We start from the raw sequence: 23,419 nt of genomic DNA on the forward strand, positions 1-23,419 counted from the left end.
ATGCTTAGAATCTGTGTTAACCATTTTTTTTCTTTAATTAAAAGACATCTTAACTTGGCCTGATGTTTTTCTATAAGTTTTTAAACCTAGGGACATCTTTTTGTTTGATTGACTTTTAACTAAAAAATAAATAAATATGGCCCAATTTGTATTTTCTCCCTAAGCACAAAATGGCAAGTATCCAGCTGCCCTCAGCTCTTCTAGGCCGGCTAGAAAGAAATCTTGGGATACACACAAAGATGTGTGTGTGTGGATACACACACAGACACACACACCATAAGGAAGCTCTCCCTAGCCTATTCCTCTGAACTTCCATCCTTCCATCGCTGTGAAGTAGCTAAATATCTAAGAAAGAATTAGGCAAGTTCTCAAGAAGTAGGTGTTGGGAATCCAGCCCCTTATACTCTGTCTACAGAAACTTTTGTGGGCGCCATGGTCAGACTGGATACTTCTTCCTACATTTGTTTATAGGTTCCTCCCAAGTATTTGGGTCTCTCTGGTTTCCATTTGAATGTCTGCGGCTGAGAGCAACCATGTGAGCAAAAATAGTCCAGGGGCAAAACAACCTCAGACAGACTGCAGTGAGCAGGGAACTGCAGCCTGAAATATCTGCATTGTCATCAGTCAGTGCTAAAAGGAGGTCAGTGGATGTTTCTGGATTTGAGGCATAGGCAGGATATGGAATATTGGAAAGTTTTTATTCTATTGATATCCATGTGATTTGGAGGTTTATGCTATTAGTTCTTGCTGCTAGCTTTGAGTGCCAGAGTAAATAGTAGTGGCCAGGGAAAAAAGCCCTCTGGAGCTCATTTAAAGAAAACTGAAAGGAGATTTTTCCTGCCAACCTGGGCTTCATCTTTCAACCCACAACTGAAAGAGATGGAGACAGAGACAGATATACTGTAGTCTGGCAGACAGTTCATAAAAGAGGAATCGCCATTTTCAATTTGATTTTTATGTATTGGTTTGATTACTGATCTGATGATTGTCATATCACTCTGTGTTGACTTTTTGCTCCTCATGAATTTTGTCATTCTGTTCCCTCCAACAATACTTCGAAGTAAGGACTATCCCCAGTTTAGAGATGGGGAAATTGAGGCACAGATAGCAAGTGATTTGCTCATGGATATACAGCTAGAAAGTGGGGAGAAGGAAGATGGATCTGAACTCCGGAAGCCTGATTCCAAGCACCATGCCTTGTAATTATCCAATATTTTTGTTATCCTTGCTTTATTCTTCACCTCTCTTCATGTTTTTCCTTTTTCCTAGAGGCGACCTTTGAACATACCTGGGATCTAGATTAGAGGATGGTAAGAAATCAACCATGGGCCCAGCTGATCAGAGTCAAGTCTGTGCAATATTGGAGGATTCCAATTGCCCTGCTAACACAGTCATTAATTAACACAGATAATCAGGAATTGACTCTATCCCAATTTGTACAGCTATCTTGCTATTTCTAAGAAATATTTCCCTTTAATACTTTTCAATTCATAAAAATATTTCCTGGAATTTAGAGACACACTCTGTTCCAAAGAACTGAAAAATCTTGTTTAACACTTTTTTTTGGTATAGTGAGTAAAAATTGGGTACCTGTTTGAACTTAGGAATGCCCTGCAGGTTAGACCACATGATAGAGGTGTATGGGGAGGGAGGGAATGTAGTCCAGCATAGTGATGACGATTATAGGTTGTGTGACATCACTAGTCAGGTCCAAATCTTGGCCTTGACACTGATTTTTGCCTTGGGCAAGCTAGATAACCATCAAATGCCTCAGTTTCCCCATCTGTAAAATGGGAATAATAACAGAGCCTACTTCATGGTGTTGTTATGAGGTGCATAACGGGCATGTTAAGCATTGAAAACCATGTTTTATATCAGAAAGTGCCCAATAAACATTAGACATTTTTGCTCATTCTTAAAGACTCCCACACAAACTTACCTGGTGCAATCTGTGTGTACTTTCCAAATAAAATATCCTAGTGGTTTGTTTATCAGTGATGTATGATTGTCTAATATCCACGTGTAGTTGATATCACCTTACTCCAATCTGGCAGGTCGGAAACCCAAGTGTCATCTTCAGTTTCTCTCTCTTTCTCACTCCACACATAAAATTTGTCACTCAAACTTACACATCATCCCTCCATTATTACTCTGAAATTGCCTTCTTTCTATTTCCCAAGTTAGAACTATTTGGCACCCTGTGTATACAAGTCCCCGAAAATCCACTCCTGGACACCCTCCCACCCCCACTCACAGCCGCCCTGGCAGCTGTTCCATAGAAGTTTCCTTTTTCCCATCAGTTGCCTTTTGAAGTCTCTCCAGATACCCTAACTCCAGCCATAACCTGCTCTTGCCTGCTCACTTTTGTGGATCTTTTATTTCTGAGCAAGATCTTATATTCCAGCTAAACTTGGGGGCCTTGAATCTTTAAGTTATCCTCCACTCCCAGAGTTTATCCTGGACCAGTATATTAACTTCAGATTTCCTTTGCTCCTCACTCAAAGCTTTGGGCCAGACCCAGCGCTTTGAAATTCGGCCTTGCCAAGCTGAGGATAGGCAACATTTTCAATTAGACTAGTGCTTTTCATACTGGGACTCTCACTAGAATAAGAGAGTCTAGGTTAGTAGGTCTGGGATGGAGCCTGAAATTCTGTATTTCTAACAAACTCCCAGGTGATGCAGAAGTTGCTTTCTGTAGCAAGGCTTTAGATCTCCCAAAGAACCTCTTATCTCTTCCCTCTGCCTTCCAATCTGCCACCTCCACTTATTCCTGCTGCCAGAGCTGTTGCCTCAAGCAACCTGCTTGTTTACCTCCAGTGGCTCCCCACAGCTTGCAGAAAACATGCAAACACGTTTGCGGAGCATTCAAGGCGCTCTACGTAAAATCCTATTAGTTATCCAAAGACCAGTGAATAATAACTCCTCCTCCAGAGTCTCCTCCACTCCTGGTCAGCCTTAATCACTCCTTTGCGTGCAGTTCCCAGTTTGCACCTCTGATAAGCCCTTTCTCTCCTTTACATTTCTGGGTAGTAAGTGTGTTCATTCCTCCTCTCTGAAGAGCTCTTGGAGAGTCCACCTCTGCCGTCCCAGTCTAAGCACAGAGCCCGAACATGGCCACCCGCGCTCCCTAAGTGCCTGGTCACTTGAAACCAGGGTGTGGCCATGGTGGTGGAGCCAGTGGTGGAGCCAAATGAATGACATGGCGGATGGTTTTGTTGTAAATCACAAATTTTGCGAGAGGGGAGATGACCAGTTGTAAATAATAAAGCTGTGCATACCAGCTTCAAAACTGGGAGGAAAAGGACGTAAGCCTTGACACTGAGGATTTTAAACACCAGGTGAAGATTGCTATCAGCTTTCCTTTTGTAGACAGCTACTGCTTGAAAAAAGTGTTGTTTCTATGACACCATGGATCTGAGAGAAATATACCGTTAATGTCTGGGTGTTAGTGTTTTAGTGTTGATAGAATCTTACTGATCCTATCTTCGTGGCTCTATGATGATGCTTACATATGATTTTAGTTTCATTTTCTATCTTTGATACAGTCCTTAGAACTCAGTGTGCAAAGATTCACAACTTTAAGGGTGCATTGGGATCCATTTTTTCCCGTTAGAGTCTGATTAAATTGCTTATTTAATTATGCTTATAAAAACTAAAAGTTAAAATTTTATTAAAGCATCACTTATTTGCATTCTAATGTCAGTGGCCAACTTTTAAAGATGGGTTTAGACATTATAATATTCCTGAATCACGGAGTCATTGGTTCAGACACATTCTCTATGGTGAGTTCATAATGCCAGTAGCCAATATGTACTTTAAGAAATCAAGATTCAAATAAGTTTTCCATTCCCAAAGTTCTTTGGATACATTCACAGAGGGCTGGAAAGAGTCCACAATTCAAGATTTATATGGTGGTTGTTGTGGCAGAATTAGACACAGCAGTGGCTCCCAAGATGTTGTTTTAATATCTAGTTCAGCCACTAAATAATGTTGCGATTCTAGACTGACCACTGTATCTCCTTGGACTGCAGTTTCCTCAATTACAATAGGATAGAGCTGCGAAAAAATCATTCATTCAGAAGTATGTATTGAGAACTCACCACACGGTAGGCCATGGGGTATTTTTGCAAACCAGATAGACATGGCCCCTGTCCTCAAGAGACGCATAAGATGCATATGTATCTAAGGCAGATGAGAGACAGCTTCAGATGGGAACTTGTGAGCTAAGGAGATTGAAGTTTCCTGGGTTCATGAGCCCTGTGTTCATTCATCTCATATTGAACTTTCTGACATTGTATAAACTCAACAGCCTCTTTCTCATCCTATGCTGTAGGGTCTCTGCCTATGCATTAATGGGACACTTCTCTTTTTTTGCCTTTTCCTGCTTATTATTTGAGTTACCTCAGGAGTTTCTTCACATGACCAGGTCTGTCAGGGGCAGGAGCTCTCCCCTGCACATCCATAGCCTTTGTCCTTGGATTGTATCTTAGTGCCATATTACAGTATTTATTTACTCATCTGCCATCCCACTAGATATAAACTACCTAGGACAGAATCATATTAAAAATTTCAGTTACATTTAAAACTACTGCCTAGTGAACACAATACATATGAATTAATTAGTTAATGAACTAACTAATGAGGGTCAGTAATTAGTCAAGTATTGATGCTTGATAATGTAGATACTTTATATCTCTTAGGTCCTTGTTAACAGAGTTCAAATTATTTTACAGCAATGTGGGTCAGTAACACTCATTTTGTTATATAAGGTAGAATGTTACAGCAGGAGTGTCTCTACTTTGTAACAAAAATTCAAACCGATGGGTTTCAGTTTGACAATCCATTTTTCTTTCATCCCTGCAGCCTTCGCTGACCCTCCCAAAGCTCCTCTGACATTGGACTCAGAACACTGGCTGAATCTCTTACTCTTATTCAACCCTTCTCATGTCCCGCTTTGAGTTTTTTTTTTCCTTTTGATTTGTGTATAATCTTTACCAATGCTGTCATGACCTCCCCAAAAGAGTATAGTTAGTGGATCTTTAAGAAATTTACAGCGGCCATCCATAAAAAACTAATCGGTTTATTGACTGGCTGTAGCCAATCAAGTAGGCAACATACCAACCTGTGGTATGTCATCAATGAACCTTTGGGAAAGAGTGGATGCTCAGGTTTGGTGTAGTTGAGACCACCATTTGATAGTTACTACTTTATTTGTTAAATGTTCACATCCGAATAATCATGGAGAGGATGGTGAGAGCAATAGAGGAGCAAGGAATCAGCCTTTTCCAACCACAATGGCACCAGAATCACTTGGGGGCTTTTAGAGCACCCAGATGCCCAATCCATGTCCCTAGAAAAGCCAACTTGGGCGGTCTGAGGTGGAGCCACAGCATCAGGGTGCTTAAAACCCCCTACAGATTGCACTGGAAAGAAGTCAGGGCTGGGAATGTCTATAGTAAACTTCAGAGAATTAGGAGATATTTGCCCCAAGGACTTTGTGATTCCCTGAAGAGATGTGCAAATGTTATTGCTTTCGGAAAAATGACCCCAAGTGCCTCAATTGTGTTATTTGCTGAGAACATTTCTTAATTTTAAGCCTGTTCATGCGAGCTAAACAAAGGTTTTTAGCGAGCACAGAAACCATGAGTTAATTAAAATCAACCATTAAGTTGAAGCAGAAATGCCAGTAGTCTACTGACTTGTTGATTGTTGACAGATTGGAGGGGAGGGACTTGAGCCAGTTCACATCCTATGTGTTGCACAAATAGGGGGTAAATGAGTTGATCTTCAAAAATTGTGAAACACATTTTAAATGTATTCATAAACTTTCTCAGAAGGTCTGAAAAACAAGGAGGCTGTGTGGTCTAGAGAAAAAGGACCTTAGACCTTGGACCTCCTCCCAGGGCTGCTGCTAACCACACATGTGACCTTGCGCCTATTATTTAACCTCTTGAGGTCAGTTTTCTTATCTGTAAAATGTGTGGGCTATATTAATTCTTCTCCAAGTCCCCTCTCAACCTAAAATTCTATAATTTAATAAAAATTTTAGAATTTCTTTGTAATTCTAAAATACCCAGCAAGTTAATGTTCTCCCTGCCTCCCACAAAATACTCTGCTGTTATATTTTTTCCTGAATCTTATGAATCAAGATCTTTTGTGGTGGTTCAGCAGTGCTTCCCAATGTAGATTAAAACAGGAGTCTGTTAACATTCCATATTTAGTTTAACCACTCAGCATTTGATTAATGACGTTCATGGAAGAAAAATAAGTCCGAATGACCCCAAATAATGGAGTATTCAGTTCAGTTGAGCAAATATTCCTTTTAATTTTTTTTTTTGAGGAATAACATGCATCGAGGTGCAAAAATTGAACCTCTACAGTTTGATGATTTTTTTCCAAAATGAACACACCCATGTAACCAGCACCAAAATTAATAAAGAGGCATTACTGGTGCCAAGTGCTGCTTCGTCATGCTCCCTTCCAGTAAACCACTAACCTGACCTATAAAACGACACATTAGTTTTTGCCTATTTTTATGCTTATTTGTGTCTGTCTTCTTTCGAGCAACATTATGTTTTGAAATTCATTCAAATGGTAATATATAGGTGAAGATTGTTCATTCTTGGCTCTGTATAGTAATCTACTGTATGCAAATATCACAGTTTAATGTTGATTAGCATTTGTGGAGTTTCCAGTTTGGGGCTTTTACAAATAATGCTGCTAGGAACACTCTCACATATGTCTTTTGATAGCATAGATCCACATTTCTGTTGGGTATATTCCTAAGAGCGGAATTGTCGGGTTATGTAGTATAACACACTGTTCTTTGAGTGATTCATATGCAACTGGCCTAATGCTTGGTGCTGGGGTCACAAATATATTTCAGCCCTCAAGGGGCCAAACCATTGCTTCTTGGATTAGAAATGCATTAAGGAACCATGCATGTATATCTGAGCTACAGATAAACTTCTTGCTTAAGCCTACTTAGGCTAATGCTGAAGCACATTTTTGTTTATTGAACAAAAACCACGTAGGGGCAGAGGGAGAGAGACGCCCATTATACCACGTAGTAGCATCAAGCATTACAATGTCACAATGAGTTTGAAGAATGTCCTTTGGAAAAAAAAACAGGAAAGAAAGAAAAACATCATGTTCTGCTAATAGTCTCTGTGTATTCATTTAAAGTCATCTGGGGAGTTTTAGGCACAGTGGGACTGTGCTTTGTTTTGCTTTGTTTTCGGTTTAGCTGTGGGTTCAGGCAATGCCCTTAAGACGTGGGACAAGGGCCTCCCACACATCACATCAATCCCTTAAATTGATCCTGAGATTTTATATATAAAAAGTTTTGTGGTTCTTTTCTTCCCAAGCCTTCCTGCAGGATCCATTTTTAGGCCTCTCAGAAAGTCACCTGCTCATTATTTCCACTGTGTCTGGGTGGAGCAGTTTGGCCCAAAGGGCCATTCCGATGTCTTTGTGCGACTATTATTGGAGATTTGTTTCTGCCAGAGGTCACGTCCACCTTATCAGTCAGTGGCCTGCTGGCCCTTAAATGGATGGGGCCACTTGAGGCAGTGCATTCTGCTTAGATTAGTAGCAGATTGTGAGAAAGTCTGTGGATGACTAGTCAGGTATCTTCAGGAAGGTGGAAAGTCCTTATTCACCTTCTGCAGAGAGTCTGTGGTCTGAGAGGGATCAAGTGAACCATAATGCCTTTCCCTGGGCTTATGAAAAAGACTTACTCCTGCCCTTCACACTGGATCTTGGGTCAGGTTCTCTGGAAGCAGAGCCTGGGAGAGGCGTTTGGGTGCATGTGATTTATTGAGGGGCTGCTTTCATGAGAATGGGGGATGAGAGAAGCAGGATAAGGCATCTTACCCTGATCCTATCATCGTGCGTGACCCTCTGGGAGCTCTGGAATATGAGTCGCACCTCTGAGAGGCTTGGAGGCCCAGCGTTTTGTACCCCCTTGTCATTCATGTCAGTCAGTCATCTGTTGCAGGCTGCCATTGAGAGGCGCAGTGAGCAATCTCCCAGGCAAGGAGGCCCCATTAGGCTGAGGGAACTTCTTCAGAGAAGGGGGCAGCTGAGAGCCACTAGTAGCCAAATAGAACAAGAGAATGGATACATCAGCCAGTAACAGGGACCCAGGTGAGGACACCAATAGTATCCACAGCACACAAATTGTGATCCCTGGAGATTTACCACAGGGGGTGGGAGTAGAGGGATCATTTCTTTCTAAACTCTAAAGCTTTGATTGGCCAGACAGAAAATAACAGAAGACACTTTATGATGGCATCTTCTGCTTGCCAATGGGTATCTGGTCAACTTTCATCAGACTTGTTCCTGAAACAGCCTGCTACCCCTTCAATTCCACAAACACCCTACGCTCTTTTCCTGATTCCTAACATCTCTCATATCCAGCTCTCAGATCCAGCTAAAAAGTCACTATGTCCCTCTGAGTCTGGCAAAATATCCCACTTCCTCTTCAAAGTACAAAGCATATCTGTCATCTTCAGCCTAGTTTATCCTCTTCTCCTTTCACAGCAGTTAACTCCTGTCACATAGGCTAACATTTAATTGCTGGTGGTGTTTGCTTTGGGACATATTGTCTTACGCTCATTAACAGACTGTAAGTTTGTCTTAGGTTGGGATTCCCCAGAAGCAGAACCTGAGACGAGGATTTGAGTGTAAGGATGTGATTCCGGGGAGCACCGTTGGAGGAATGGGGAAAGGAGACAGGAAATGGGAGCCAGGCAGTTTAAGGCTCATTACCAAGGTTACCATTGTCAGCAACTGGTGCGTAATGATGCGCCTCTGGGAGCATCAGCAGAGCACGCCTCAGAATTGTCCCACCCAATGGTGAGAAAATGGGGCATTTACCCTCCAACTCTTGTCCATCATTAGTGGGAGCCTCATGCGGGATAGTTAACCCCCTGGCACTTCTGGCATGTACAGGTCAAGATGCTCCTTCTACCAGAGGTAGGTGCTTGCAGTAAAGAGCCTTCAGATGATATGGGAACTGTGAGTGCTAAGGAGATAAGGGTGAGGCACTGACAGCATTTCCGACCTTCTGGAAAACAAGGACAATATATGCATTTAAATTTTCCATTCCAGCTTACAGGGAACATGCAGTAACATCTTTATGGGTTTCACTGATCCCTTGGTTGCTGATGACTAAGAAGTGGTGTAAATGGGATTGTTAAACACATATTTACCTTAGAGGGCTTGGAAAATTTGAGGAGCCTAAGGCAGTAATTCAGCAGATATTCCTAAAACTAAATTTTACCAAGATTAAATGCTACCGTATTTGTGCTACAGCAAGTGATAAAGTTGTTGTGGATGCCGGATGCTATTTAGAAGTTTCATGAATTTAATGTGTCTATGTTGTGGATTGGATGTCCAAACACATTGTTTTGTTTTGTTTTTTGGAGAAGGGATATTAGAATTCTATTCCTCTTAGAACAACTATTGCAAAGGCAGATTCCTAAGTTTAACCTTGAGTTGTTATTTCACACACTCACAGTTCTTTTACTCTTCTTTCTCTGTGCCACATAGTGCAATTTTCTATTCTTTCTCTAATGTTTGCCACATTTTTGTAAAGTAGGTTGGCTCCAAGAGAAGGTGTAATGCTGGGCTTCTTTCCTCTATGCATCAGTATGAAGAGCATCTATTTTATAACTGGAAATCTCACAGTTCAAGTTCAGCATGTGACCTTGCCTCCTTGAATATTACATTTCCCATTCTTTCATGCATTCAACAAATGTTTTTCAAGTGCCTCTTGTATGCCAGGCAGTTCTAGATGCTTGAGATACATCATTAACAAGCACTGCTCTGCTATCAGTGGGCTTCCACTCTAGGTAGGGAAATGATGTCATTCAATAAACAAAATAAATGAAAAACTAACATAGTACATTAGAAGGTATTGTGCTATGAAAAAAAATTAGGCAGGACAAGGGAGATAAGGAATGTAGTGGGAAGGAGGCTGGATGAGTGATAATTTTAAATAAGATGGACATTCTAGGCAACTTTGACATGGTAATATCTTAAAAATTAAAGGAAGGGAAGTTTGTCCATATTTTTTTTCCCATAGGTTGGATGCTACATTATTCCCTTTTCTTTGCAATATCCCATCCATTTTCTTTTACAAGACTCTTCATTCCTGAAATTAACCCCAAATCTCCCTACTTCTGAGTGTTCTAAGGCTATTGTTACCCATTTCCTTTCACATGTCATAATTCTGACTCTCATGACTTTCTTCTGGCTTCTTCTAACATGAATATCACTTGCAAAGCCAAGCCCCAACACTCTATATTTCCCCAATTTCCAGAGTCCATCTTATGACTACTTTTGACATGCTTAATGTATTGTTTTGGGATATTGTTTTCTTTCCTTTGCATTGCTTGGACTATGCCCTTGAATTTCTCCTCACTCATTTTCTATTCCCTTCTGCCTCCTTGCCACAAAAAAAAAAAAAAAATACCCACAGTGGTAAAAACACAGTTTATACATTTCAAGGTTATATATATACACATATATGTATACATATATTAGCTGATTCTATGTGCTTTAATGCACAGGACTGAATGATCAAATGCCACTTAGGACTTCTTTCCAGTCTAAATTACTGCTCCTCCAAGGAACATTTCTAAAATATGACCACAGCTTGTTCTCATGCCTTTTATTTTTGTAGTCTTTAATAAATGTAAGCAATGCAAAGATTGCATTTCTCTAGACAACCCCAAATGGAATGCCTTTTCCCGCTTCATCACGCTCTCAGCCTACGATGAGATGCTGCAGACATTGGGTTTCTTCTCGTGGGACCTCTGCCCAAGGTATTACTTTATTCAATCTAGTTGTATTTATCCAACTAGATGTATGTTCTTCTTTTGACAGATATGCTGTATGTTTATAGATAATAAGGAATTCATTATTCAACAACCAAAAAATGAGGAAATTTGTCTCAATCCATATGAAGTGATTTTTCTTATAAAGACGGTAGACTAAAGCCGAAATCTACTTTTGTCTCCTGTTTTCCAGGCAGGAGGGAACAGGAACAAGTTTTATTGCATTTGCAATTTATCGGAGCTTTACTTTTATGACTTTAAATATACGTTAATTTATTTCTTCTAAGACCCAGAAGAAATTTGTGCTACAGATCTTTTTTGTAAAGAATGCATATAAATAAGATTTGGACAAATCAAATCCTATCTGAAACGTACAAGAATGTCTCAACATATAGGAAATGTATCTTGTCCACAAATAATTCTTTTAAAAATTAATATTCAATTTCTATTTGGTCAAGTGTTTAAAATTGCTTTCTTCTTTTAGTTCAACTTCAAATTAGGGAGCCTGAGACTGAGATGAGACCACGAATAAATATTTTCCATTGTTGACATATTTATGAGCTATGCATTTAATTTACACAATGAATTAACCAAAATGTATAACTCTGACATATTTTTTGATATATTCTTTATCCTTTAATCATCCAGTGGAAATTATGATCTGGTCTGGTGGGTGTCAGGAACTTACCAGTACAAAGGAGTGGAGTTTGGCTACTGAGGTGACCAGACCACATGAAGAATGTACGTTAATACAAACATCTTTAATTAAACATGTTCAGTTGGCAGAATGCTGACTCCGACTTGGACTCTGTGGAATACTGGACACACAGGCTTAACTTGCTTGTGCTGCCTCTCCTCTTGGTACTTCCAGCACAGTTGGAAGGATTAACAAAAGAAACAATAAAGCTTTTCTGTTGTTGTTATTTGGCCTTAAAATTAGAAAACCTTGGGAGGTTTTTTTTCTTCTTTTCTATTTTACAGAAGGACCCATGCAGTATATTTCACAACCTCTTTTCCTGTTACCCACCGTACCCCAAAACAACAAAATCCAGAGGGAACAAGAAAGGCCAAAATCCCATTTTAAATTGCCTGATGCTCACATTTTTTGTTACATCAAAATTAGTGATCTGTTTTTTCTGTCTCTGGATTCTGGAAGCCTGGACTCATCGAGAGGCCATTAGCTGATGTTGTACAGTTTCATTTTTATCTGCTAAGAGATGTGGACTAGAGAAGGACTTGGGACAACAGTGAAGATTTATTTGCTTAATTTAAATCAGAGAAGCTCCTAGAATTTTGAATATGGAATTGCTCCACATCCAACCCTCCAAATTTTATAATGCTAACATTATAGGAGTTTCTTTTTCTTTGGCTATACTGAAGAGATTATGAGTCCCAACAAAGGCAGAGAAATGTGAACTTCCAAGATTACAGAAATGGTTATTACTCCATCAGAAGCATTCTGATATGTATGGCTGCATCTGCTCCCTGTTTTCTGAGCACTTCTATTTTAGTAGAGAGAATTTAATAAATTAATCAATATATTAGGGTTTCCCTATGTGTCTCTCCCACTGGCTAACTGGTCATAAAAAGTGGAAAAAATTCTTAAATTCCCCTGGGGCTTGTCTCTCTTCATCTGTGAAATGGGAACAACACAACTTAATCTGGTCTCTAAAACAATGATTAAACAAAAAGAAAACTAAAAAGGTTATTGTACAGAGAATCTATCAGTATAAAGTGTCTTGATTAGCAGAGCTATGTCGAGGGTAAAGAAAGGCATCATGAAGCTGAGAAATTTCAAGTCCTTCATTCAAATTCCAGATCCATTGCATCTCTTATTATTGGTTCCAATCATCTGGACAAGTCCCTTATTATCTCAGGACCTCTATCCCTTCGATTGTGACTGAAGATACTAAAATCCACTTTTATCTCACACTTGTGAGAATCAGGTAAAAAAACATGAATGCAAGCATGTTGTGAAAGTCAATAAGCTCAATTCTTTAAACTACTGTTGCTGTTGTTGTTCTTATAATTATTATTATTGCTGAGAGATAAAATAGTGAGACCATCCTGGGCCTGGAGTCTTCGGAGACACTTAACATCCATCTGAGGAGGACATGGAAAGAGAATGTTCAGGAAGAACATAATTTACATTTGCATTAAACATCTCTCCTTAAATCTTTCCCTTGAAATTTCCATTTTGTAGTTGTTCATTTTCCTAAAACCTCCTTTGAATGTCAGTATTCTTTCAATGAATGAATAAATGAATGAATGAATTCTACATGCTGTTTCGGTGCTTTTACTCTGTTATTTTGATTAATGTTTTGCCTATGTTTATTGAACCTGTATACGTTTTACTCATATAAAATGTGTGGCTTGATGACCTACCCAGTAGATAAAATTAAAAAGACAAACCATAACAAGTATTGATGAGGAAGTTGAGCAACCAAAGCTCTTACACACTGCCTGTGGAATGTAAAATGATACGAATACTTTGGAAATTGTTTGGGGAACATCTGCTACAGGTGAACATAGGCATTCCCTAGGAACTAGGAATTCTACTATGAGGGATAACTATCCCCTCAGAAACGCATATGTATATACACCAAACAAAACGTTCATAGCAGCTTTACTCACAGTAGCCAAAAACCCGAGACTACCCCGATGTCCTTCAATAGTTTCATGGATGAATAAATTGTGGCATATTCCGACAATGGAAAACTATGTAGCAATGCGACTTAATGAACTACAACTATACACAACAACATCAGTGAATTACACAAACGTTATGTTGAACAGAAACACCCAATCACAAGCATATACAATATATGATCTCATTTGCATAAAGTTTAAAGGAAAGTATTAGAAGTCTGGATAGTGGTTACCTAGGGGACATGGGCTGTGGAAATGACCAGGAGCTGTCACAAGCACAACTTTCAAGGTGCTGGCAATGCTCTGTGTCTTCATTTGGGTGTTGGTTCTGAGGGCAAGCTCTGTGTGTGCGAGTCTCCTAGCTGTACCCTTAAAATACATGGCTTGCCCTGGACCTCTGCTCTCCATACTCTAAGAATGGCTCTGACTAACTAACTAGTTTGGTGGACTGTTTTCAACATAAGAAAAATTCATTTCCTTTGTTTTCAGCATTAGATAGGGGTTTAAGTGACTTACTGCCAAAAGAACTACTCTATATTCGTAGTCTACTTGTCTTCAGGACCAACTGGAGTTAGAAACTCCTAGACAAGTGGTAATTCTACATCCAAACTTCAGAGGTAGAGCCATGTGTGACCTCGGTCAGGCCATGTATCTGACATAACTCAGTGAGCTGACTCAAGAGCAGCTTCCTGGCCATGCAGAGTCTCTCATGTTCCTGTGACAGGCAAGTGCTCTGGGGAAAGAAGTCAGAATGAACATTATTGAATGAACATTATTGCTCAGGTACTTATGTGGGATCAAGGAGCTGAGGGGGAGCCAGCCTCTGGGCCAAGTCCTCCAGGAATGTTCACGATGGAAATCCTCTGACACAGATCCCTGTTTCTCCAAAATGGACTCTGCCGCCTCCAAATGACAATGGCTGGAAGCATCATGCTGCCTCATGGTCCAAAGCAGAGTGAGATGCACCAGTGCCTCACTCAGACTCAGAGATGGGAAGCAGAAAACATGATGACTCTACATCTGCACTGACATCAGTTCTGGAACTAAAATATCAGACTGGTGGCTAGTGTTTGTTATTTTCATGGGGGAACACCTGCCCCACAAGGCAACATCATCCCTTAAACTATGGGCAGTGCTCCAGCAAACTCAACCTGGAGATCACCCGTCTTTGTGCAGTTAATGCCTGCATTTCTGAGCTCAGTGATGGCATCAACCGGTATCATGGCCATGCAGCTCCTGGTACAAAGAGCTCTCAAGTAACCAGGTTGACCTGAAGCCCATTTCTGCCACCTGGTAATTTTGCTAAAGTTCTTTCAGAAGTTTGAACGGCCTGATAATTTGACAGAGTGTAATTTAAATGTGGAGAGTGTACATATAATTTTCTTCTATCATGTCTTTTAATCAGCATCTCTCTCAACTCATTCTATCCCCACTTAGCTTATCATCTCATTCTGTTAATTTGGACATGTTTAATGTGGCTTTATCATTTAAGAGGCATAAAGATTTCAATAGCCAGTGGAGATTTGGGGGATTTCACAGTTGAAATTTTTGGCTTCTTAGTCTCAATAATAAAACAATACAGAAAGTACCCAAATCAGCAGAATAAGTCCAAGTTGAAAAATTATATCCATATTCAAATTACAATATGGGCAGTTGGATTCTTTTTCTCTTAAAAGAGATGTTTTTGACAATAGTTTGCACTGGCAGCAGAGTCCCTTTCTTGTAACAGAGACTACAATGTAAGAAAACTGAGAAATTGACACTCAATTTAGGAAATCTTTTGATATTAATTGTCCCAGTGCCAAGCTGGTAGCTTTAAGATAAGTTACTTTGGAAAGCATTCCCAGGCATGATTGCAGCCAGGAAATCCTTCTACAATTTGTAAATATTGCTGGAGGGCAAAAAGTGGAAGTGGGAATAAATTGAGTTTAAAGACACAATTAAACAATCGTACCTTGTGTGTGTGTCAAACTTAAACGTAGCTTGTTTGGATCCACAGAGCACACAAGAGGAAGTCTGAATTTGAGAACTGACCAGAGGCAGAATGAAATCTAAATCTGGCATGCTACTTTCTACAGCATCTCCATCTGATGAGTTTGCAAATCTCCAGTGGAAAAAAATCCCTCTATGATTCCATTCATACAGCTTTAGGGCATCGTGTCCATAAGCACTGTAATTGTTTGACCTTCATGAACAAGGAGGTGGTTTTAATTCTTTGCAAAGCTGTAGTTTGTGCAGCTGTGGACACTCCTTCAACATTTTGGGAAAAGGTACTAAGCCTATTTAAAATAACACCAGATTCTTTTTCACTTTCTTTGTCAACCAAATTTGGTGGTTTCCTAAAGTGCTATATGAATTCACGTGAAATTTCTCCTGATGGGCTAAAAAATTGGTTTTACTTCAATATGACACTCTTTACATATTCAATCATTATGTACTTTGTAGAGGCAGGGAGAAACTTTTTCAATTAATAAAAAATAATTTTCCTTTTTCTTTATATTTAAAATGAGAAATTTAGAATTTTTACGTATATTTTTCTGAATTGAACAACTTAGAAGGCATGTAAAACCATTTACATTTAGAAAAAAATTACTAATTCCAGGTGAACAGCATTTTTCCATGTAGAATCTTAATGTTAATAATTAAAATTATTATATTATATAAATATTAAAAATAATTTCATATAGAACAGCAAATTCCATTTAGAATTTCTGCTCATTTTAAATCTATTCCTGGTGACACTCAGATACCTGAGGCTGTACCACAAAACCTACCCTTAGATGAGGTAAAAACCTTCAACAGAGCCAGGGCACGCAAGCAAGAGATGTTTTTAAATTTTCCTCTGGGGGCTTTCTCTACTTTGGGGGATAAGGACAATTTTACATTTTACTAGTTATGGAAGGACTCTCAAGTTGAAATCCAAGTGAACTGGTACCATAGATCCAATTCATCACTGTGATAACTGCAGTCACTCATGGACTGGCAATCAGAGCAGCTGGCCAGTTCCCTGCCCTTTAACCTGGCTTGGTGTTTTTGCAGAAGAGACATATTAAATATAATAAGGCTCATCTGGCTCTTGCCTAGCAAGTCCTTCCTTCTATCGTCCTTTATACTAGGAAGAGCAGTTGGCTTCATAGACTTAATTTTTCCAAATCCTTCTAGCTGATGCTTTCAGCGCTCCTCCCACATCCTTGGCCCTTACCATTTCACTACACATTTGCCTGAATCCCAGCTGCTAGAATCTGCACCTTTACCTAGCTTGCTCTGGCCCCTGAAGCCCAATTTGCTCATGCAAGAGGCAGGCTGGAAGTACCAGGGAACGAATGTTCCCTGGTTCAGCCTTCAACCAATGACTGATGGGAATCAGCGTTCAAAGACTCCAGCTCCCACTGCCCGTGACCTTGAAGCACAAGTTCCACACTCTCTCCCAGAGTTCCACAGGTAGGATGGAGTACCCATTGTCCATAATGATAACCTGCTTGATAAAGCATCCTTATTGACTGCCTTCCATTGCCAGTCTCACTGCTCCCCATTCCTCCACCAGTGTTTCCTAAAACCGCCTCCTAAACAATCCTTCTAAATCTTTGTCTCAGGGTCTACTTCTAGGTCTACACTGGGGGGACTTCTGGAGAATTCTTAACAGAAACACCTTCAGCCTGAGTATTCCTCCCCCCAAATAACTAAATAAGTCATCTCTCACTCGCAAATATTCAGAGATTGTCTCCACTTTTTCTAGGTTTTTCGTTGGGAGCATATCGTTACCTTGGAAAATCTGCCAGAGTATGTATATTATAGGGAATTACACTTGGCTTCCTTCCATCGTGCTTAATGAGCACTTGCTTCGGATTGAAGCTCTGGTCAGCAGCCAGCTGAGACCTGGGTCACATAATCCTCACGAGCTGTGTGGCTCAGCAGCTCTGGTAAAGGAGGTTCAATTGGGAAATTAAAATGTTGCAGGGACAATTTCTGACATTCAACTTTTCAGATAATTGGCCTGAATAGAATAAAAAGAACATTCATCTTCCATCTTCTTTCCTTTTCTTCTAAACGATTTAAGAGCAGGTTTAATGCAGGTTATAGGGGCAATATTCACCTATGTCAAAATCACTTGTGAAGCTTTCTTAAAACACATTTTTCTGAATTCCATCTTGAGTATACAGAGTCACAACTTCTGGAATTGAGGAATTGATACTTTACAATCCGCTCAAAAAATGATTTCTATTCACTTTCAAGTTACGTTGGCTTGGGGCTGGGTAGGTGGTTGTTTTTTTTTTTTCCACTTTTCCTTTCTTCTAATCTCATAGTTAAATTGAATCAGATTGCCCCATTCTTTTGACAATCTAAAGGAAACATATTTGCATGTACACCCTGGAGAACAGTATTTACTTAAGCCTAGGCTGAAGAGAAAATAATAAGCTTTATAAGATGCCCAAATTCCTATACTAAAAATGAAACAATAAACGCATAGAAATATGAGGAAGAAATTACACCCTTTAAATGCATCTAGCCCGATGAGTGATACGATGGCTGCCTATTCAAGCTGGAAATTTTACACATGATGGAAGCTTTATTTAGTCTAATGGAATGTGCTTCCTGAATTTGCCTCTGACTAAGCCAGAGCACAATAGCGAGTATTATGTGATTGGCCTGAGCTCATTCCCATCTCAAAGTCCTTGTGATTCATTCTTGACTGCCTCTTTTTCTCAGGTAGCCCATCACCTTGCTGTTCCTCTCTGGTTTAGAAATCCATTCAGGATGTTACAGAAACAGATTTGACAGTCTTGATGCATCGTGGGTTCCTCTTTCCAGGCTCTCTCTAAAAACTTCGGAAATCACTGGGAAGATTTAGCCTCATTTTGCAGTTCAGGAAACACAGCTCAGTGATTTATGGGAAGAAAATTCACAGCAAATGTTACTAGTGGCCAAGATTAATGAGCCCGTCTCACTGTGAGATGATCACATGGGTGGACTAGTGCCATGCTTATTGCACCAGCCAAGCAGAGATGACCCCAAAATGGCTTTTGGGAAGAATTTAATATTTGCAATTTCCAAGAACAATATCGAAGACATCATTCTTAGAAGTTTCTACACACTCATATATGTTCTTACATTTATTTGTCTTTATTTTGACATATATTAAGAGAGATAGAGATGAACCAAAATCTAATTGCAATTTGTGGCTTCTGACCATTCTTAATCTAGACCTTTCCTGTTCTCATATGTGGCTTTGCCACTAAGCACAAATCCACAAGGGACAGAATCAGGACAGCAATGTCAAGGTGCTCATATATCCTGGGAATAATTTTGTTATTCCTACTAGTCACCCTGGGTTGCTCATACAAGCATCCAAGTTGATGTTCAAATCTCAAATTGTTTTGAGAATTTGAATTGAGCCCCTATGGGACTTTGATATCAGGGGAAGTATATTCCATTCTCAGACAAGTTCTCAAGGGTGGCAAATTTCTACTGTAGGTGTTAAGGTTATGATTGGCCAGAGATGTTGTGAAGTAGCCCATCTACCATAGCTCTTCAGACTTCCCAGGAAAGTGGCAGACCTCCCTCCTTTCATAAGATTTTCAAACACTCTGGTTAGGTTTTGACTTTCTAAGATCTCTCTTTACATACCATGTCTCTGAGCCTATCCCCACAGCAAGGAGATGTTTGGCCCTTAAAATCAGTAGAAGGAAATCCCATGTTTCTCTCAAGACATCTCCCTTAGAGATTCAGTGTGGGCTCATTCTGGACCATTGGCTGGACTATGAATTCTGGGAAGTGTGTAGTTATCAGATAGTAACCTACAATTCATACTGACCTATGAAAGACATATAGTTTATAATAACTTAAACCACATCGCAAGTTCCCCCTCCTCTGGAGTCTAGAATGAAGGCAGAACATCATCAGGCAATATCCCTGATAGAAACGTTAGACACTGGTTCTGGATCCCCAGCAATGTAATCCCAAGCACTTCAGTCTCGCTGACAGCATTTCTCGAATTGTTGACATCATGGGCCTTACATGGATGGTCTAGGCTTGCTTCCATTTATTTCCCATCTGTGGTCCTGGACTTCCTCCACTTCGTTGTTACATTGCTAAGTTCAGGGTGGGGGAAGGCAGAGTCCTCCTCCCTCTGGCATGACAATGTTATATTGATCAGGTCCCTGACACAGAAGTCTTGATCGCTTAGCTTGGTATAATTCTTTTAGGATAGCCACTCACATTTGTCTCATGTTTCCATTTCTTACAGTCACTCTCTGGGAACGCAGGTTAGCTTCCCCTGGAGAGAGTTCTAAAGATGATATGAGTAAAAATATACAATTGGATACATCAAACAATTTCTTATTCCTAAAATTCCTGGACTAAGCTCAGTCTTTCCTGAATCTAGAATGTTAACTCTAGGGTAGCAAAAATAGGGAAGGCAACAAACTGACTGAAAAAACCCACTCATCAAGCAACCAATTCGCTTAAAGCCAATTTGGCTGCCATTTGCATACAACATTGATCATTCAAGAAATATCTAGGGCTCTTAACATGAAAAAACTATTTTTGTTTTATCTGGTATCATCTGTGAATCACTACTAAATCAAAGCAATTTAATTGTACTTTATTTCTTACAAAATATAAATAATACCAACACTATCTTTTTTACTTCTAATTTTCCACTGTGATGTGATCTGTATATCATTAAAAAATAAAGAGTAATTAATTAAGTAAATAAATAAATAGCAAATCCTTCCAATGAGTGGTAAGGAAAAGTCAGTGTTCCAAAGTAAAGAAGCAATAGGATAATACGATAAATCACACACGCACACACAAAAATACCATCTTAAATCCAATTCACTGACGTTCTACTTATCTTCAATAGATGACAGTGCAGTTCAATTGCATGTATATTTATTCAGTATTTTATAATTTGGATTCATGAACTGTTCTCAGTCATTCACATTTTTTATGTAAATGGAAAGTTCTATTAGTCAGTATTGCTAAGGTAACAAATGATCCCCACATCTCAGTGGCTTGCAACCACAAACATTTATGCTTTGCTCACATTTCATGTCAGCTGATTTGGTGTTGCTCCATGTGTCTTCTCAATCCTTGACTAAGGCTGAAGCAGAAATCTTCTTTGGGCCATACCATTCTTGTGGAAGAGGAAAGAAAATAAAAGCCAACCATACAGTGGCTCCTAATGCTTTTGCTTAGACATCATGACAGTTTGCATTCCATCGAATAAAGCAAGTCACATGACTTGATCCAACATCAAGGGGGCAGGAAAGTATATTTAGCTTTGTAAGAAACTGTCAAGCTGTCTTCTAAAGTGGTTATACCACTTCGAATTCACCATGAATGAAAGTTCCTGTTGCTCTACAATCTTGCTGGTAACTGATATTGTCAGTTTTTTGGATTTTATCCATTCAAATAAGTGTGTAGTGGTATCTCATTGTTATTTTTATTTGCATTTTCCTGGTCATCATTTTTATAACAAATCTACCACATTCTATGTAGCAATAGTTAATGAAAAGTAATTTTTGATGAATTCATAATTTGAATGAATGGTCTTTCTACAAGATAGTTTTTCAATAGGCTTTCATAAAATGAGCTATTCATCATGTGTCTGTTGACTAATCAAATTTGGGAACATCTAAGGCTATAGGGGTCATATTTATATTGTTTACTTTCACATCCTCAGACGTATTTTAGGTGCTCAATAAATATTCTTCTACAAATAAATAGATAAGCTTAAATTCATCATTACTTATCTCAGAGACAAGCCCTCTGACACTGGAAGTAGCTTTTTTTTTTATCTTATTCTGGATTCTCGACTGAAAGATAGCTTTACCTGTTGTTTGTTTTCTCTATGGAGACTCTGGGTTCCCCTTTCTTTAATTCTAGCTCTGTGATATTTTGGAAAAAAAAAATTTTTTTTTGAATCAAAATACCAATTAATGTGCCAAGAGACCCAAGATGGCATACAAATGCTTGGGAACATGGTTCTGTTTCTTTGGTTTTCTTCCTTTTCTTCCTGCTCCCCCTTTTCCCAGCCCTTGATGGCAACACTTGGAAAAATTGAAAAGTACAAAACACATTTGCCTAATCCCTACCCCCGTTTAGCATTCTCTGGCTGATATAACAGCAATAACTTATATTAATGTATAGATTTATTTCTGGAAGTCTCCATGAGAAATTAGTGACTCTAGGGAAGGGAACTGAGTGGCTAGAAACAGGGAAGAGAGAGATCTTTAGTTTTAGGTATAATCGTTGGTATCTTTTCTGGCTTTTTCAGTTTGCATAAAAAAGACAAATATCCCACATGTATTTTCCTGTTTTTCTAGTTGTTCAAAACTGAAAATACATACTTCTGTGTAAAGTTTATTTTACCATGGTATCCACATGCACAATTGACTTGAATGTTTTTAGTGTGGTGAATCATTAATTTTCCCAGTGAACTACTATTAAACTTTATTAAGAAATCAATTATTTTTTAATCATCTATTTCAGTAATTGCTCATTTTTAACTAAGGGTTTGAAACAGCTTGGCCTATTCTAACTGCATTGTCCACACAAGTAGAGGTACTTTTTATAAAACAAATAAACAATATCAATAACAATAACAAAAGAATTTATTAAGATTAACTTTCTGGGAGAAAAACTATTTTGATTAATTCTTCTCTGTGAAAAAATCTGTTAATTTTTCATGATGACATTGTTTAGGTTTCCACCACTATGGAATTCCATGGAAATGGAAACACCAAGGCATGGTGGTGCACTGGTCTTCATGAAGAATCCAGGATCACTTTCTTCTTATCAGCTCCTCTTACCAGCTCAGGGTCAGAGGACAAGCCTCCCTCCCTGAATGTCAGTTTCTCAATTTAAAAATGTAAACATGGGACCAGCCCAGTGGCATAGTGGTTAAGTTTGCATGCTCTGCTTCAGCAGCCCAGGGTTCGCAGGTTCAAATCCCAGGCGTGGACCAACACACCGCTCGTCAAGCCATGGTGTGGTGGCATCCCACATACAAAATGGAGGAAGATGGGCACAGATGTTAGCTCAGGGCTAATATTCCTCAGCAAAAAGAGGATGATTGGCAACGGATGTTAGCTCAGGGCCAATCTTCCTCACCAAAAAAAAAAAAAAAAGTGTAAACAAGAGCACCAGTTTCATTTCTTTCTGAATGACACAAAGCCAGACTCAAATATTGACTAACCAGACAGGTACCACCTGGAAAGCTAAAATGTTATTTAACTTTTGATGTGGCAAAACAAGTAATAGGAGAGGAAAAGGGAATTTTCTTTCCATTGTTTACGGATGACTGAGTGCATGAACAGTATATTCAATCTGATGCCTATTCATACAGATAACTCTGGGTAGCCTGAATCTAATAAACTCTGGGCGAATATTTAATCAATGCGTTGTGATTTGACTAAAGGAGACTGTAAATCCTATAGCCTAGGGCTCAATGTAATCATGCTCACCACGGTTCTGAGAGCTGGCCTGCTGTCTAAGGAGAGTGATGATCAGTGTTTCTAGATCCATCAGTCTAACAGTAAATCCACCTATTTGACCATCCCTACTAAAGCCATATCAATCACTGGAGACCATATTCCCAGACTGTGCTATTTAATTTGCTACTGAAAAAAATCAGCATTTTCTATTATGATAAACATCTCAACCCACTGGTTCCACAAAGCAATGTTTTGTTGTTAAACATTTGTTTCTCTCAGGTGGAGGAATCAGTTCACATAACTCTAGAGAACATTCTTAGTATTTTTTTCCTTTTAAGTTTGGAAAAAAGTTTTCAGGTTAATGTAGCCTGTTGTTTATTATACCCAACATTCAGTCCCTTCTTGTAAGAGAATTATCAGTCTCTACTTGCTGCCATGTGAATTGCAGTGACCTCTCTAGCTCAACGACACCGCTCAGCCTGTGTGACT

This window comes from Diceros bicornis, chromosome 19, assembly GCF_020826845.1.
Source record: "Diceros bicornis minor isolate mBicDic1 chromosome 19, mDicBic1.mat.cur, whole genome shotgun sequence".
In the NCBI taxonomy this organism is placed as follows: Eukaryota; Metazoa; Chordata; class Mammalia; order Perissodactyla; family Rhinocerotidae; genus Diceros; species Diceros bicornis.